Source organism: Berghia stephanieae, chromosome 10 (genome assembly GCF_034508935.2).
Source record: "Berghia stephanieae isolate SIO BIC M18660-M18661 chromosome 10, UCSD_Bste_1.3, whole genome shotgun sequence".
Lineage (NCBI taxonomy): Eukaryota > Metazoa > Mollusca > Gastropoda > Nudibranchia > Aeolidiidae > Berghia > Berghia stephanieae.
The window spans coordinates 11,132,823-11,145,491 of record NC_088369.1 but is presented as its reverse complement, the minus strand read 5'-3'; positions in this window follow the sequence as shown (position 1 = coordinate 11,145,491).

The following is a 12,669-nucleotide window of genomic DNA, read 5'->3' as shown; positions in this document are numbered from 1 at the left end:
TCAAACCACTGACAACAACCTCAAAACTGTAACCACGCCCAGACTGGACAGAAACTTGTCATGTTCCTACCTGCTCATCCAGCTTTTCATGGAGCCCAACAAAAACTCTGTTGAGCGCCTTCTGAAGGTTTTCATTGATCTCCATACTTCTATTGTGCTCTGAACGGGGAAAAAATAATTGGTGTTTTAAATTAAATATTGTCAAATGGATCGATTGAAACCTCCCCATTCATATATGTCCCGCTATACAGACAACCTAATACTTAACAGGGATTGTGTGAAATTCCACAGTATATATTCCATTTATACAGTAGCCAACCACATCTCCAAACTTCAAGCTTTCCGAGAACTGTACTGGACAAAACACAAAAAGTAACAAACAATCAAACCACTGACAACATTCTCAAACCTGTAAACTCGTCCAGACTGGACAGAAACCCGTCATGTTCCAACCTATTCATCCAGCTTTTCATGTAGCCCAACAAGAACTCTGTTGTTTTCTTCGAAGGTTTTGTTGATCCCCATATTTTCATTGTGCTCTGAACGGGAACAAAAATAATTGATATTTTAAATTACATATTGCCCCAATGGGTAGATTAAAACCCATATATATCCCGCTATACAGACAACCTGTTAATGAACAGGGTTTGTGCGACATTGCATACAATAATATCCATAGCAAATGACACACGTCAGCCGATAAGGCGTGTTACAAGAAGAAAAACAAGATAACCTCTTTAACATGAATGTGAAGTTTTTAAGTGGATTATTTCTGTGGGCGAGCTCGAACTTCTTGGGCGCTGAAGCTCTCTTTCCGCCTTCAGAAGTTGCTCTATCTGCGAAATCTGGCCTTCTATGATATGAGGCTGCGAACAACTTCCATGATGTGGGTGAGACGTTTCCATTTGGCTTTCAGTAGGTTTTACTGAGGGTCATGAGGTTTTATTTATTTCATAAAAGTATCAAATTCTTCAATCACGGAGGAAGAGTGTCTGCACATTGTCATTAGTTCTGATCTTTTGTTTAAGGTGCTATTGTTTCTGTGGTTGTGTAATAATATTTCCAGTTTCTCTGTCAGGCACAGGTTGCATTATCTAGCACCGCATCTGTAAGGGCTGCTTTGCCTGATGACCTCCCAGGTTATTGTTGGTGTTTTATTAGTGTTTATTTGTTCCCAATAGTGCATTGCTAATTTGGTACTTTTTGCTTTGTGCTGTGTGTTATGGAGGCTTTGTGGTTGTTGTATCTTGTTTTGAATGGGGGTTCTGTGCTGCCGATGTATTGTGCTGTCAGTTTGTTGTCAGTGATTATGGTGGCTTTGTAGACTATGGCGCTTTTTTTTGGCAATTTCCTTTTAGAGGGCAATTGTCTTTCTTTCTACAGTTGCAGTTGTCTTTATTTTTATTGATGTTGTTGGGTTCGGATATGATTTGTCTGTTGGTTGGTAATGATCTGTTTCATGTTTTGTTCACAGCTGTAGCTTATCTTGACGTTGTTTCTGTTGATTATTTTGTGCAGACGATGGTTCTTCGGGAAGTGTTTATCGATGAGTGCAAGGAACAGTTTGCCGATATTTGAAGTGATTGCGTTGTTGAACGGCGGGTTGAACCATATTATGTTCCTTTTTCTATTTTGTTTTGGTGTTGTGGCGTGCTCCGTCACCATGGGTGCATACGACGGAGCAGAAGTGTGCGAACTAGTGGGCCTGGGTACTTTTTGCTTTGCTTTCATGTGTTATGGAGGCTTTGTGATTGTTGTATCTTGTTTTGAATGGGGGTTCTGTGCTGCCGATGTATTGTGCTGCGGTGTTGTCAGTGGTTATGGTGGCTTTGTAGACTATGGCGCTTTTTTGGCAGTTTCCTTTTAGAGGGCAATGTCCTTCTTTCTACATATATTCTACATAAATATATACTAGTAAAAAGCCCGCAATTTCACAGGGAAAGAACTATTTTCTTTCGATAGTGTACTCACCATCATTTAATGAGGGCAGATTGGTAAACAACGTTGTCTGTGTAACTTGGTACATCCTCTGTTAATTTTTCTGTGTGGCCCATCATGAAGTGTAAGCCGCTATAGCCTCTGACCCGTGACACAGCAACATACAGTTGTCCATGGGTGAAAACAGGTTGTGGTAAGAAAATCCTCACCTTGCTTAATGTCTACCCCTGAGACTTGTTAATTGTCATTGCATATGACAATTTTACCGGAAAAGGTCTTCTATTTAGAATAAATGGTAAGCCTGAATCAGTTGTTGTCGTCAGGTTGATTCTAGGGATAAACACTATGTCGCCAGCTCTACTACCTGTAATTATCTTGGCTTCTAATACTTTTGAACCTAATTTAGTTATTAATCGATGTGTTTGTCGTCGCTGCCATGCTTTATTCGGCATGATTTTAGTTTACCACGCTTTACTTAACTTATTACATGAATGAATCAATGACTTACGCTTATTATTCTTAGTTTAGGCTCTGATTCTTGACATATTCATGTTCTGCAAACAAAGAAAGTGTGGCCAGCTCATCAGAAGTAAGATTAAGATATTCAGACGAATTGTTCACAAGCTCTACCACAATCCTGCACCTGACCTCCACATGATAATCTTGTGACCCACAAACCCAAACACAAATGGACTGTGGCACACAGTTACCATCTGCCTCAATTAATAGAGGATACAAGTCACCCAAGCCATCTGGCATTATTAAGGCTAGGGCAGACTTATCCACAGAGCCACTACAATCAAAGACAGAGGGATAAGCCAATTGCCCTGAAAGCTCAAAATGCGTAAGTAACCGAGAAAAGGAACCAACACAAGCAGTCATATCACTGTATGACTTAGAACGGGTCAAATGATCTGACAGACGAAGAAAGAACGATTCTCTAGATTCTTCTACTTCTACCAATAAAGGAGTTGAAGGTGAAACAAGGAAACTAGTCAAGACGGATCATTTTGCTTCCTGTGGTTGGATGACAGTAAAATGTATATTATATACTCACTGTACATAAATAAAAATGTCCCCACTTCTATTTGATTGATAGAACAACTAAAGAATATCACAAGTATGCCGCATGAATCCTAAGATATTTGATAAATCAAATATCAATTGTGGTTTTATTTGCATAAGAAGAATTCATATTATTCACATACAGAGTGAGTGAGTTTGACCATGGTCACAGAGTAGACTTACTCAATTATTGCTCCAGACAATTGCTTGAATCACGACTGGGAGGTTCCACATTATTTGCCGCCTCATTGTTGATAAACTCAACGGGTTCACACCGTTGTACCTGGTCATCTGTGGATTTCAATATATAAAATATAATGATTGAAATTAATTAAATGAAAATGATAGACCAAAAAAGTTCTTACCTTGACCTTGTCTGCGATTTGAGTATCCAGAATTTGTGTCTCAAATGCATCACCGGTTGAGTAACCAATTTCCCGACCTTTTCTAGGTATTTCCGAGTCCGGAAAGAAATAGCAAATGATCAAAATAAAAAAGACTTGGTTCATATTGCTCCTCGAATCCAGAGCCCGAAACTTGAGATGCCATCATGTTTTAAATGTTCTTTTCTCCATGATCCACGGAGGTTGGTGATCTTGCTAACAACTGTGTCCTTATTAGCCACCGGGTAAAATGACTTAACAACGCTTGTAAGTTCATCATATGTTTTCTCCCTCTTGATTTTGTTGGAATAATCTTTTTTTTTTTCACCTTCCAAAGACATTCATGGGCTCTATAATGTTCAACGAACTGAAACGTCCTTTCCTTCGTCCAAGAAGCCATCTTAAAAGTTAATGTAATTATGTATAGACTTGTTAGAGAATTTTATTGCTAGGAAGGTTTGTCTGTTGCAACAACGGTCGATCAAACAAACTTGGAAAGGAAACAATCAAATGTGTGTCATAGGCTATAGCATGAAGCCCAGAAAAAGTATTCATTTGTTTCAGTTTCGGTTTTAAAATTATAGGCACACTACTGGAGAACGATAACTATGTAATTGCTTTCCAAGAATTGACACAATTCTAGGAATTCGCTTACGCGCTGCCTACCGAGAGAGAGAGAGAGAGAGAGAGAGAGAGAGAGAGAGAGAGAGAGAGAGAGAGAGAGAGAGAGAGAGAGAGTTTGTGTGTGTGTGTTGGGAGAGGGGGGGGGGGGGGTCTACAAAGAATGCATATTCTCGGTGAAGGTTGTTGTTGTGAACAGGCCTACTTCACGCATCCCATGGAGTAATTTTTTCCTAAAATAAAAAATACAAATAAAAGTGAGGGAGATTGGGACGAAAGAGAGGGAGAGGTAGGGAGGGAAGGAGAGAGAGATACCAACGCATTTTTGTTTTTTATTAAAGTATTTCAACAGCTTACCATCACAGTCCATCTCCTTGCTTATCTCCGACCATTTCTTCTCCACAGCATTGCGATTAGCATATATAATTTATCCCTTTTGTCCCAGATAGCTGGGCGCTCAAAAACTGCAGATATCCATTTTTCGCAGTACATATTGGAAGTTATTTATTTCTTTACAATAGGAGACAATTCGAGCGTAGTTTAATGTTTCAAGTGCAGAGTTGACCAGGAACAAATAAAGTGAACTGCAAGACTTAGTGTGCTTGAGATTGCATCGGCACTATTTTTAGCTCAACAAAACCAGCAGCTGGGAGCAGGAAAACAATGGGCATGATCTATATTACATTTCCATGTGCTCGAGGTCATTGGTCACACTGGAATATGTGCTCAAAGTGACCCACATAGTGAAAAGTATTCACAGTTTTTTTTTTATCAGGATTGGTCGTTTTGTTCAGCTTGACACATGTGTATGTTTACAACTTTCATAAACAAAGCAGCGTGTTTACATTTCTGAAGAAATATCCAATCGTTGGACAGCAACAAATCATGTGATTGATGACTTGGCTGGACGAAAACATGAATATAGATCGCTCCCATTGCCCAGACGTTCTGGTAAATTACTTGCGCTTGTTGCCAGAAACAAATCGCTGATAATGATAACAAGCGTTGACTCCGGACAGTTCCAAATTAAATTTAAGACTTTTCAAAACTGGTACCAGCAGGTAAACATACCAGCAGCGGAAAACCTGCCTCAGTACGGCCGTGCCCTTAGGCCTATACCGCATCTAGACAAAACTGTCTTAAGACCGATTAGACAGTTTTGTCGCAGAGTTTAACTTCTACTTGCTCCGTACCGCATTAAGACAAAACTGTCTTAATACCGTTTACACAGTTTCCTCGATGATTTTGATCATAACGATTTATTTCAGACATGGAATTCACAGAGGTTGCCTGTGCTTGTGCTATAACGTTTTCCATCAGAAAAAAAAAAACGCAAAATTTTTTTTTGGATTCATCCGTTTACCAATCAGCGCTTATTGAAAGGGCAATTTTATCGAATTTATGAGGATCTTCGATGTCATCCACGTAAATTTTTTGGATATTATAGGATGAGCATAGAAAGCTTTGTTGATGCTCTTCTACGGATTGTTGGACCTTCTATTACTTTTCCAGATACTAAATTCAGAAAGAGTGTACCTCCACAGGAACGACTTTCTGTAACGCTTAGGTAAGTGTACATTCCTCAGTCCTTTAGATTTTATTTCAAACATCACTACAACCTCACCCCTTTCTCCCTAATATCATTTTTTCGTGCATAACATATCACACACATTCAGTCGGCGCCGTTTGCTCAAGTGGTAGGGCATCTGCTTCGGAACCGGGAGGTAGGAAGTTCGACTTCTCACTGATTCAAACCAAAGACTCTAAGATAGGTACTTTAGCATACGGAATACGAAATACACACATTCATAAACACATACTAAATACCAACTATGATTACTTTTTTTTATTTCATACTATGAACAATAAATGAAAATTAATGCACATATAACCATGATCTAAACTGGATCAAGATCTGAATCAAACGGCAAAAATAAAGTAAGAAAGTAAAATTAGTAGAAAATAAAGTTCATGTTAGGCCCCTGTGTCATTCAATCATTCATTTACACACTCACTCATTCAGTCACTTATCCACTGATTGCTGTTTATGTATTAATTGATTGCTTTCTCAGACCATCATTATACTTATCAAAACATCATAGTCTAGAGCTGAGATGACTGAGGGCCGTCACTGTATGGATAGAATGACTATGAAAAGGAGCTTGACGCGGATGGAGTGCTAGCTCTTGTAGTAGTGATGTAAGATTCAGGGCGATAGCGTTCAAAATACGATGACTGGTCAAAGCTAGATGTGGCTGTAGCCTGGTAACGATTATATGGAGAGCAGAATCGTGTTGGTTGGTTGGATGGTTGCTTGACTGCTGTCTGTGTTCTACAGTGTGCATTGTCCGCATTATATCCATCTTCGCTTCGAACTTTTGATCTGGGGTCATCCTTTTAAATGCAGGTAGTAGACTCATTTAAAAACTTTTGTCTTCATCAATGCTCTCTTCTTTTCTTTCACTGCTTTCTTTTAGAATGTCAAGTAAGGCCTGCTCATATGGTACTGACCTTTTCTTGGAACGGCCTGAACTGATGGGAGGGTATGACCCTTGCCCTGAACATTCTATAATATCATGATGATTTGATGTGTTGTCATCTGCTTCAGCACCACTACCCTCATTTTGAGTTTCATTTGAAGATCCCACAAGAGTTGGTAGGAGGAAGAGCATCAGGTCAAAGTAAATGTACTTTTTCCTTTTTCTGGCAGCCTGTCCTGAAACACCTCTTTTCTGTTCCCTCAGTTCTCGTAAGAAGCAATTACGGAGATTGGTCCACCTCTGCTGGATTTCTCGATCTGAAACGGAATACAAACAGGATAACGGTACTTAGAAATTGATTTACAATATTGATTCATCCCATAGGGGAAATTTGTCTCTCGGGTCTATTCCCAGGGAAGACTGGAATAACCGCGGTGCAGCGCCGCAAATTGAGCTAGGGCGAGGTGACTTGCTCAAGGCCACACAGCGCAGCAGCGGGTGAACGAACTCGGTACCTTTCGGGTACGAAGCAAAGACCGTACCGCTGATCCACGCTGCCCCTATGCCTACCACATGAAGTATAATAAAATGTCTAGCGTGATTGGTGATTGTGATGCTCATATGAGTATTATAATAAAGGTTACAATACGATACTAAATAGTATGTAGTAGACTATCAATAGCAACGAAAATTAGCGAAGCAAGACCTCAAAGTCAAAGACTTAAAGTCCGTGGTCCATAAGATAAAAACACAACGATTCAATGACTCTCTCTCTCTAACTAAAATCGAACGTAAACAGTAAAATCTTTCCATTGGATATACTAAATCAACTTAAACTCGAAGTAAACTGATTATTGTCCAACAGTAGTTTTACGGGGATGTGAGATTTTGAGAGTGAGAGTCAGAAGACGAAATGACTTACCTTCACAGAATACTCTTTATTCTTCTTGCTGGCTTGAACTTTGTGAACATCATGCCATCTGAGTAAGTGAAAGTCAAAACATGACCTGACTGATGATGATTTTCACATCGCGAGACACTTTTATGCTCATTGGAGAAGTATTTCATAAGGGCGGTGATGGAAATAAAGTTAGTGTCTGCCATTTTTCTCGATTGTTTAGAGCCAGCCGGTTCGTTACCATGCGTTGCTGCGCGGGATGACGTCACGACTTTTGAAGACTATTGCCCAGACGTTCTGGAAAATAACCTGCACTTGTTTCCAGCAACAAATCGCTGATAACAAGCGTTGACTCCGGACAGTTGCAAATTAAATTTAAGACTTGTTTTCAAAACTGGTACCAGCGGAAAACCTGCCTCAGTACGGCCGTGTCCATAGTATCGACGAAGGTGCGGCCGAAGGTTTGTCGGCACTACTACACTACACGTTATGGACTGAGGCGCCGTTGAAGGTTTGTTGGGTTGACGCATTGACATACTTTCTTTTCCCCCTTGTGCTCTCGCTCTCGCTCTCATTGTCATTATTCAACTGACCTCCGAAATAAGTTTTTTTTTTTTTTGCGTGTAACATGTCCCGAAGAGCATGAGTCACTGACATGCCAAAGCAGTCCAGCTCTTCTTTTGTGACAGCTTCTGGTGTGGCCAGCTCCCTGCTGCAAGCCATACGCAGAAGCTGCTACTCCTGAGTTGTCTTTTCCTTTTCGTAGCTGCACGCCCTTTGCCCTTTGTCGCATGTAAAGGTTCCTGTTGACGTCCATTCACTGATCCGCACCGAAACTTCTTTTATAAATATATCTATTACTATTAAGGTGCGACACTTCAAAATTGATAGTCCTTTAAGTTTGTCCTTTCACAGACAATTACTAATTCTGGAATAATCTAGCCACAAATGTTTTGTTGTGATGATAATCGCAAATCAAATGTTCGATTGGGTCAAACCAGGGCAACCACAGTTGTTCGCCTTGGGTCAAACACAAAGTTTCATAAGAGTAGGAGAACACTCTAATTGAGTAAGTTCAAGTATAACTGAGGAGTCTCTTCCCCCAAGTCCGTCATGACAAGGGAGTTCCTTGCCCCAAGCCCGTCATGACAAGGGAGTTCCTTGCCCCAAGCCCGTCATGACAAGAGAGTTCCTTGCCCCAAGCCCGTCATGACAAGGGAGTTCCTTGCCCCAAGCCCGTCATGACAAGGGAGTTCCTTGCCCCAAGCCCGTCGGCTCACAGAGCCAACACACCACTATACGTGTTAGAATAAAAACGTCCTTTCAGTGGACTTAAGAGTTAGAGCGCGACAAGCGCCTAGTATAGAAAATATAGATGAATATTTTATTTTAACGAGGAGCAACTTTTTGTTCCCCTCCTCCTCGGTCCAAAACGCAAATGGCCAAGAGTAATGGTTGGTAATTCTGAGGACTGAAATTTTAATCAATTTCCGGTCCTGGACACATGACAAATCACAAAAAACAACAAGGGGCCTTCCTCCCAAAACATTGACAAAACCATGGGCTTGGCTTGTCATACTTCCGAAATAACACCAACCTTTCATCTCATTCATCCCTATACATTTTGACAGGAATTTATATCAGAGGTTAATCTCATTGAGACAACGATACTCAGATAACATCAGCTGGATTACCCCCTCCATGAGTAACAACAATATACGGTCCTGTACCGTATCTTGGTGATAAGGATGACGCAAATGTCTCATTGCGGTTACGATTTACGTGTGGTTGTAATGACACATTATAAAAACAGGAAATTTATATTAATCAAAACAGGAAATTTATGCTTAAACTAAAGTCATTTCGCTACAACTACAATCACCCCAGTCTTAACCATCATCATCACCATCATCTTCATCATCATCATTATCATTTAGAATACAAAATTTGTATTTAATTGGTTCTGGTTCATGTTCCATGAATTTTGTTGTTGTTAATTTAATTTGTGATATAACAATTGTTTTATTCACTGGAAAGACAGATATGCCTTAACTAAAATAAAATAAATGCACCTTATAATTTACGACTCCACAATTGTACGTTTCTTGGATTAAAAACAAACAAAACTTGGTTCGTACCCGAAAGGTACCGAGTTCGATTAACGGCTTCGGTGTGGGCACCTAGTCTTAGTAATAAACAAAAATGAATAGAACAGCTTCAAAAAAGACCAAAATACCAAACACAACGTTTTGGGCTCAAAACCCTTCTTCAGACAACAACGAAAAACAATAAAGACATAAATACATTACTAAATTCCAGATAGACATCTATCTGGAATTTAGTAATGTATTTATGTCTTTATTGTTTTTCGTTGTTGTCTGAAGAAGGGTTTTGAGCCCGAAATGTTCCGTGTTTGGTATTTTGTTCTTTTTTGAAGCTGTTCTATTCATTTTTGTTTACGACTTTTTACAGTCCACAGCTTCTAGCAGCCTGGTATCACCTAGTCTTACTAAGACTCTTGGCTCACTTTGTGGTGCTATACACCACGGTGATGCCTGTGGAATTTAAATATTCCTTTGGAATGGACCCTAAACCCTAAAGACGAATTTTCCTTAGGAGATGAATAAATGGATTTTTTTCCTATTCATTGTTTTATCTATTTTTTTATTTAAAAAAAAACAAAACAAAATGGAGTACTTCGAGAATGACCTCAACTCATTTTGTGGAGCTACACTGCATCTGATGCCTGTATTATTACAGTCTTAACGCTGGGTGGGGATCCTGATCCTGACCTCCCATAGTGGGCAGGGAGGTACATGCTGTGTCTTCTATCCCCCCATACCCTTTTTCCAATTGTTTCCTGTCGTTGTCTTGGAATGAGATTACTTAGTTTTGTCCTGGCCCTGGCCGGAGTTCCTTGGCTGGGAGGGAAACAGTCGAATGTATAGTTATAATTTTGGGAGATGATATTTTTTACCTTTTAAATCATCTCTCTGTTATGCATTGTATTATGTTTAGTTTACATATTGTATTATATGATTTGTAAACATTTGAGTGTATTCCTCTTAGTTGGGACCTGTGCTTGTGTCTGGATGAGACTTTTAAGTGATCTCAAACTAAGTACTTTGACGGTGTGTTCTTGGAATCTACATCTGTTCCCTATTTGAACCAATTCCCCTTTGTCTTACCTTTTCTTTTGTGCTTTAATTTTAATTCTAGAACTTTTTACTATCCCATTTTCTTCCTTTTTACTGGCGCTGATACGACCTTGATGTGTTGCAAGCGCCGTAAAACCCTTAAATATCAAAAATCAATCAACAGTCTTAACGGATTTTTTAAAAAAGAATCTTTTTATTTTAAATATGTTGAAAACAAAGAGGAATATTTCGAGTACGACATTCATAGCCAGAAATTAATTAGAAATAGTCAAAGCTAGATATCTTGGACTAAAACTAAATCCCACCCATAACCAATGATGGAAGTCACATATCGCAAATATAATATCAAATAACAAAAACAAGCGCTTTTTAAACACGAACTAAGTTTATTGTTATTGTTTTTAGACAGCCATTTTGGGCATTAATTCTCAATTTATATTGTATCAACCAGACTTTAAACGTTCAAAGTTACGGATAGTACGTAGTACTGTCAGGCTGGCGGATGTTGTGGGTATTTTACCTTAACACATAGCATCAATACCTAGGAATGCTTTGCTTTTAGCTAAAAAAAAACCCAAACTCATAACATCAACAAGCCGGATATAACGGACCAACACACAGAACAATGTGTAACCGTTTATAGATGTTGGCAAGGGAACCCTTGTAAAGCGCTTTGGTCAAGTTTATCAGAGATTGCTCTATAGATAGTTCGAAGTTGACCTCACTCAGGCCTTTGTTATTGTTTTTTGCCATCCGCGTTTATGAGTACTTCTCACAAAACTGCATTAACCAGACTATAAACGTTCAAGGATACACATAGTTTTATGTGTTGGTTCCTTGTGCTTCCGGATGGCAATGTTATGTTGGCTTCTTAGCCAAACGCATACAATCTATAGTCTGATTAATACAATTTCGAGATGACTACTCATAAAAATGGCTGGCTAAAAACAATAATAAAGAGCTGAGTGACGTCAAATTTGTTCTATTCATATTTATCTTTATCTCCGACACGCACACACACAGTATACCCCCCCCCCCCTTTCTCTCTTTCTCTTACACACACACACACACACACACAATATGCCTCTTCCCCCCCCCCCCTTTTCTCTCTTTCTCTTACACACACAAACACACAGACACACTAACACATACATACACACAGACAAACATCTCTCCCTCTATCCGTCTCCCTTTTCTCCCCAATCATGGACAATAACAATGATACTATAATTATTGATATTCTAATAGCACTCCAGACTAATAACACACGTAAACGATTTCCGTTCACACTAGAACCCAATCCATCCCCGTCACCTGATGTAATCCGAGACATCATCGCCAGCATAATCATAAAACTGGGGATCCGGTTAGCTCAGATAGTAGAGCACTTGCCTCACACGTTAAGGGACCGAGATCAATCGGAGCCATCGTAAACTTATAGATAGTATGCGCTTGGCTAATTAGCTCACAACATTGCCACCCGGAAGTATAACGGACCAACACACAAAAACTCTGTGTAACCATGAACTTTTATAGTCTGGTTAATACAGTTTAGTGAGAACAACTCACAAACGCGGATGGCAAAAAACCATAACAAAGGCCTGAGTGATGTCATCTTCAAATTATCTATAGATAGAATGCGCTTGGCCAAGGAGTTCACAACATTGCCATCCGGAAGTATAACGGACCAACACACAAACTCTGTGTAACCATGAACTTTTATAGTCTGGTTAATACAGTTTAGTGAGAACAACTCACAAACGCGGATGGCAAAAACAATAACAAAGGCCTGAGTGACGTCATCTGCATACTATCTATAGATAGAACGAAGATGACGTCACACAGGCCTCTGTTATTGTTTTTTGCCATCCGCGTTTGTGAGTTGTTCTCACTAAACTGTATTAACCTGACTATAAACGTTCATGGATACACATAGTTCTGTGTGTTGGTCCGTTAGACTTCCGGATGATAATGTTGTGCGCTTCTGAGCCAAGCGCATACTATCTATAAAATAGCTACAAAACAGCTGAGATTACTCTAAAGGCTCCAAATTCACAGAGACAAAGTTACCCGTTCAGACAAAGTGGGTCACATATTATTCCTGGCTTGTTTTTGGTTTTGTCGCC